Source organism: Stylophora pistillata, chromosome 5, assembly GCF_964205215.1.
Source record: "Stylophora pistillata chromosome 5, jaStyPist1.2, whole genome shotgun sequence".
NCBI lineage: Eukaryota > Metazoa > Cnidaria > Anthozoa > Scleractinia > Pocilloporidae > Stylophora > Stylophora pistillata.
In genome coordinates, this window is record NC_142523.1 from 17043261 (window position 1) to 17049982 (window position 6722).

General features: G+C 38.1%; 3 pseudogenes across 1 annotated transcript in view; all 3 read right to left on the minus strand.

The window, feature by feature from the left end:
• Nucleotides 1–73: 73 nt before the first annotated feature.
• Nucleotides 74–3947, minus strand: LOC148730572 (uncharacterized; annotated as a pseudogene).
• A 600-nt stretch (nt 3948–4547) lies between these two features.
• LOC148730573 (ATP-dependent DNA helicase PIF1-like) overlaps nt 4548–6722 on the minus strand; it is a 2378-nt pseudogene continuing 203 nt past the window's right edge.
• LOC148730574 (uncharacterized) overlaps nt 6459–6722 on the minus strand; it is a 4922-nt pseudogene continuing 4658 nt past the window's right edge. Inside the window, exon 2 of the transcript XR_016002068.1 lies at nt 6459–6722. This exon is cut by the window's right edge and continues 1504 nt beyond it. The product of XR_016002068.1 is annotated as an uncharacterized LOC148730574 (transcript).

Below are 6722 nucleotides of genomic sequence, written 5' to 3' on the forward strand. Positions count from 1 at the left end.
CTCACAAAAAATTATTTACAAAATAAAAGAATCTAGAAGATCATGAAAATTAGTAAAGAAGATGCTCTGGAACACACAGCTTTAATTACAGGGAAACATTCCTAAAACAAATGAATTGATATTCTCTTATGAAAAATGTTTATATTTATTTATTTAGCTTCGCCAACCGGCTGGGACACCGCAACAGTTTGCGCCGATTACTGCGGGCCCAATAAACTCACTCATCCCACCCCAGGGGAGGACATCCATCACCCAGTAATCTTGTGTGTGGGAAATTGTCTCCTACCCCAACCCTGCAGGAGACGGGACCTCCATTTATTCGTCCCTATCCGAGAAGACTAGAATATCTAACCATTTCTTGATGTTATAGAAAGGTAGCAAATTCTTCCCAATTATTTTAAGACCCTGAGTGTTGTTCCGGCCGGGGCTCGAACCCTCGACCTCCCGCACAACAGTCCAGCGCTCTATCCATTGATATAATATTCATATACCAGTATATGAATCTTATAGTCAGCAACCTCCAACAACTTTCATTTCCAGTCTCTTGATCAAAAAATGTCTTTTGTACCAACTGTACTGACATTCAGTTTCCTCAGTTCACTTTTAAGTTCTGCGACAGTCATGTTTTTAGGGTTCTTGTTGGTAATTGTCATTTGCCCGTGCGCTGAAACATGTACTTCCAACATGCTTTAATCGGCAAAACGCTCACCACAGAGTGTGCAAGACTGGGGTTTAAGAATGTTAATTAAGTTTTCGGAGAGCTTTTGGCTTTGTGCAGACTTAAAAATTTCATCACATTCAAGGCAAGTTTCACAATAGTCTGATTCGTCATCTTTATCCCTCCCACAGTTACAAACTCTAACTGATTGACAATGAGGAGGCACACGAGATTGAAAGTGTGACTTGTAGGTGTTTGGCATCGGTTGATGTTCAGGGAGGTAAAAGCTTCATACATAGTTGGCTCTCATTACTTGCCACCATTTACCGGAGGAGTCCTGACTCTTGGATCTGTTGCTTAATGCAAGGTCATTCTTAACACAAGAATGCTTTGCTTCCTCTGCTTGCTGGGAAATTATTCCATACCCAACCTTGAAAGTCTTAAAGAGCTTGAAGGCATGGTATGGAATTGCATAGGCAACTGTCCAAACAGTGGCATTAACATGACTTGGAAAAAACAGGCACATCAAATTGAAATAGAGCTTACAATGTTCCTTAAGCTCTTGTAAATCTGCTGGTGTTGTTGAGACCTTGTTAAAAATAGAACATGCATGCCGGAGAAATAGCACTATTCTACCAAGTGCCAAACGTACAGCACGCAGTGACAGTGACTCATCTGTGGAGTACAAACTATCAATTAAGCGGTATGCATATCTTGAAAGTGCAATGGCTTGAGCTCCAATAAGCCTTGTTGGAATTTTGTTGTGCCTCTTTTTCTCATCTTCATAGTGCTCCTTGATAAAACGGACCAGTTAGGATAATCCACAACCCAATGATGGCTGTTCATTGATTGTGTTATCTGTACCCTTTACATCTGCAGGCCTTGTTGTGGGATTGCCTAGCACTCTAATAAAGACATCAAACATACCTCTTTTGACAAATTCCAAGTAAATAACTGATAAGATTTGCTGCCAAGCATTGATCTCACAGTGGAGTGGTTCTGGTCTTTGCCTGTCAGCAAACTCTCCGATGCGAGGAGGGCCAAGTTGCCTGAAACCATTTTCTGCCATGTATGCCAGCATCCGTTCATGTTTACTCTTTTGTGGAAGAGTGCTTTCAACAGGTGACATAAATTTGGCAACTTTCTTTGCATGCTCTGATCGATCAGCAATGCTGTAAGGTTTCCAAGTATCAGATGGCAAGAATCCAATCGAGCCTCCCATTGTACACAATGATCCCTTGTGTACATTTGCATATGGAGATGGGTAAGTTGAAGCTTGGTTGAGCTCATTATTGGCCCAACTCTGCCAGCACATATCGGCACTTGGCTGGAACTCTACTGTGCACTGTTTACCACACACAGTGCTAATGTTTCCCTCCAGCAAAGCCATCTCATCTGTGTGCTGCTTCCAAAGATTTTCTAATGCCTCATGTTTCTCTCCTAGGCTTACACAGTGCAAGAGGTATTGGAAGTCAGAACTTCGCACTCTGTCATCCAGGTTCCACATTGTCAAACTCCCTATTGACATTGTCAATTGGCTGCTTTCAGGGGCACCATCATCTGAGAACTGGAAGATGAAATGGTTTTCCATTTCATTGAACCAAACAAGCTTCTTCATCAGATGTGGTACTCGCAGGTGTAAATCAATAATCATGAACACAAGTCCAGTGACTGTTCTTGGCACTCCAGGAGCATTTGGGATTTGATTAACTGCACCAATGTTTAACTGCTTAACAAACTTGTCTACAGCAGCATTAGAAATGGATTGTGGAACTCTCAAATCTACCCCCACACACTTGACATTTCTTGGAACCCATACTTCTGACTCTACATTAAAATATGAAGTCTGGGTTTGGTACACTAAGTTAAATTTCCTTCAGGAAAGAAAGTTCTGATATTTAGTTGCTATGGCTTGCTTTAAAGCTTCAGGAGATGCTTGGTGCTCTTTCATTGCCTTTTCAAACACTTCTTGGATATACCTTCCTCTTTTATAGCCATTAATAAATTCACCAACCAGTTTTTTAGGAGCATTAGCAACAATATAGTCCCATGCTCCATAAAATGAACCTGAACTACCACCATGGATACACTTTAAGGCTTTTTCTGTCTCTTTCCGTCTGCGATGCCTTGTAGTTGGTTTAGTAGCTGCTGATGTACTAGTTTGCTCCCGTTTTGACTTAAAAAATTGCTTAAAATCCAAACCAAGGGATGAAATCATGGATTTCAGCAGTTCATTCTGCTGGGTAACAGCAGACAACTCCTTCTTTGTTGATTCAGCCAGTGCTTTCATTTTTTCAAAACCAGCATGTAGACTACACAACTCGTTCTCTGTGAAAAAGTACACAGATGTTTTTAGTTTAAAGGAAAGTATAAATATAGAAGCTCCACTTGATTTTCCCATGCTATTTTGATGATCCAAAATCCACCCATGCAATTTTTTTTTCTTATGTTCTCTCATTCCTACATGTACTAAGCTTATAAATTTATAATAGACTTTTATAAACAATGCATTAGTAAGCTTTTGTGTGAGTTAAAAATAATATATTGCACTGTCTCTTCATTATGTGAAATGATATGGTACTGAATGTATCTATTTGTTAAAAATTTTTACCTTTCTCATCTAACGCGGTGTTCATTAATTGTTTGCTCGTCTCGAGTGCTTGTTCTTGGTCATTGAGTAACAGTCTCTTCGCCTCGTGCGTTTCTTCAAATTGTTTTTCCTCTTTGAACAGTTTCAGTTTACGTGTGTTCAGTTGAAACACTGGAGATAATTCCTAAAACGGAATAACAGGCTTTTCTGAGTTGCATCTGCCTTTATGACCAGCTGCCTTCGAACATTTCCTACTTTTCCAAACTTCTGTTGCACTTCTTGTAGCCGCCATCTTGCATTCTACGCCAAGTAATGTTGTGGTCATTCGGGCATTTCTCAACATTTTATTTTGCGCTTTTAGAAAGTTTCATTCGGTCAGTTGACTAAAAAAAAGATGTAGCGGCCGACACAAGCGAAGCAAAATTTCGACGACAACTATGAGTTTCGCAAATGAAGACACACTATGAAGCGAGGATATATTTTACGCACAAGCCTTGAATCGTTTTATTTAATGTAGTCGTGGTATCCAAGTACTTATCGTAAAATAACAGTCCCGCTTGTAAGAATTGAACCAAAACGAACTTCAATATAAGTTAGGTATTCGGAAGCGAAACGGGAAATCCAAACAGACACTTACTCCAACACAGAAAACTGTAGTCTTATGGCAAACGACAACAACCAAACGATAAACTTAAAAAAACTTCAACTAATCTTCTCTAAAAATCGCACACGTCAACATTAAAAAGGGTCCGCGTGATTTGCTTACGAGATTACTTCGTAACCTCAAAGCACGCGCACGCAAGTCGCGCGTGCACAAGTTTGTTAACGTCTTCTTAACAACAGGCAAAAGCGTGGCAGCCGTTACAAAAGATTTCTTTTGGGTTTTGGCTTTGGAAAAAGACAATGGAATGGTTAGCTAAGATGTTATGGGAACTTAAACCCTTTAATATCGTAAAATTTGAAGATTTTGTTTTACCGCGCTTTTAAATTGAAACCTCACAGGGGTAGCCTAAATGAAAATCAAAGATAGTTGTTAGCCCAACCGTTCCCTCCCTCAATAACGAAGATTTGGTCAATTCTGAGATCAGTGTAAATCGAAATATGTTGAAAAGGGGGTCACGAAATTATGTTATTTTCATATGATCTAAGCGATATTTAATTACAAAACTGGATTTTACCTAATAATGGATAATTTGTGTAGCATTTAAACGTTCAAGTCTTTCTTAACTAGTAAACTGGAATTTATATCCCCCGTATAATAGTGGCTTTTCTTGCGATCCATCGACGCTTGTTAATGGGTCACATGACACCAAGCATAGCAACGGAAAGAAATGCATTGACAACGGTCCAGCGTGGTTCGTCTAGTGTATCACCCTGACAACAATGAATGGTCTTTGCTGCAGCTGGCCTTAAAGGAAATTGTCCTCTTAGAACCTGAAGTTGATTTCTGTTGGATGTTTTGAATTGTCTCGTTAATTCAAAAATTGGTGTCATGTTTTGCATGTTATCTCTTTGAAAGGAATATTCTTTGCGTTGGTTATTCCCTATACTTGCACCTGAGAATGTTACCCTAATAATGCTTAGTCTCTGAGATCCTGCGACTCTCTAGTCAATATCTTGTACTATGCATTCTGCTCCATTGGTTAGTCCACTTATGTCAACATTTATAGTCAAGTCATACTTTGATCCTACAGTAATAAGTTGTTTGTATAAGCCCATCGTTTTTGAAGGATCATCGGGGTTAGTTTTCTTTATTTCATCTTTTAATTCATTGGATATATCACCAATAGCAATGTCTATAGCATCTATCTGTGCTTTTACACCTTTGGGACAAGTTTAACACAGCTTCATTGTGGGCGTTTACTAATGTATTGCTTGAAAATATGTGTCAGGGAGGCTGGATAATTTGGTTCACCTGGTTCTGATTTTAGCAATCTTAATTTAAGCACTGTGATATCATTTTGGGTCTGCTTTCCTTCTCTTAAACAATTTAACAGTTCTGCAAAATCTTTATCTTTTTGGTGCATTATTTCTGTTAGCTCAAACATTGAAAAACATTCTTTCCATATGTTGGTAGCAAATGCACTGTAAACATCATTACTTCTTTCAGAAAATCCACTTGTCAAAAACTGGTTGCAGTTGATACAAGTCTCCTACAGCAATTATACTTAAGCCACCAAATGGTCTATTCGTATCTGTTATTTGTTGGAGTCTCAAATTGAGGAAATTAAACATACCACTTCCAACTGTTAAAATTTCATCAATAAATATAACTTGCAGATTTCTTAATTGTGTTCTAATTGTATTTAGTCAATCTCTGTCCAATGTGCAGTAACTAAAACCTCTGCTTACTGGTATTTTGAATGCAAAATGCGATGTATTTCTATTTATATTAAATGCCGCCTTTCCTGTAGGTGCTGCTTTCAACACTTTAAATGGAATAACCTAGCCTATATATATCTAAGAAAAGGTTAGCATTTGAAATGTTCAAGGTTGCTAATGGACCAGAACATAGACTGTCATCCTTTTTCGAGACCTATGAATCTAGCAGGAATGGCCTCCTGGTCAGGATGAGATGAATGAATACTGAATTTGGCAGACAGTCTCTAATTTTTAGAGGTCCAGTTGTATGGAATGGCCTAAATAACAATACTAGATAAAAAAAAATAGCACTTCCGGGAGTACACGTGGTTTCAGCTGTAGTAAGTAAAGATTTTAGTATGGGAATTGGTGCATGTAGCTGAAGTCAACACAGGTCAGGTGTTTGTCAAATAATCAAATGGAAAGGGTTGGATGTGAGCACAAGGACAAAGGTGGGAAAATTAATGTGGATTTTCGTTAATAAAAAAATAAATAAAAAAGAATGGTAGAGGGAAAAGTTTTTCTGACAGTGAAGGTAAAGTGTTGTGGTGTAAGGTTGTTGCTTGGGTTGAAAATTTGATAAATATTATATTATTTGTGTTTAGCAAAATTTGGGGCAATCTCTTGTTGGCATTTGAAGACTTTATATTAAAGAGTGATGAAGTGCTAAAGACCTTTCCAGCATCACACTTCAGTGAACAAAGATAATGAACCGAGGTTGAAGCTTGGAAGGCTGTAACACTATGTAGTTGTAAAGAAATAGCAGTAACAGTTTATTCAAGTCATCTGTGCATATTTGTTGATACAAAGAGGTTGTTTTGTTTTAACTACAATATAAAGTGAGGCTAATGTAACGCTTTAATTGTGTGGATTTAAGTAATTATCTTTGGCTCACAATTAGACTTTGGCTGCTTTCAACCTGTAATGTACTCTAAGGAATGTAAATGCTTTTTTAAAAAATCAACATGAACATTTGTTAATTGTTCACATGAGTCCAATATAAATTAGGGTATGAAAAACTGCAGTCAGTTTCTTTTTAACCCCAAGATAACTAAACAGAACTGAAGTTGTGCATTCACTGGCAATTTAAGCAATGTAAATGCCTTTTAACAA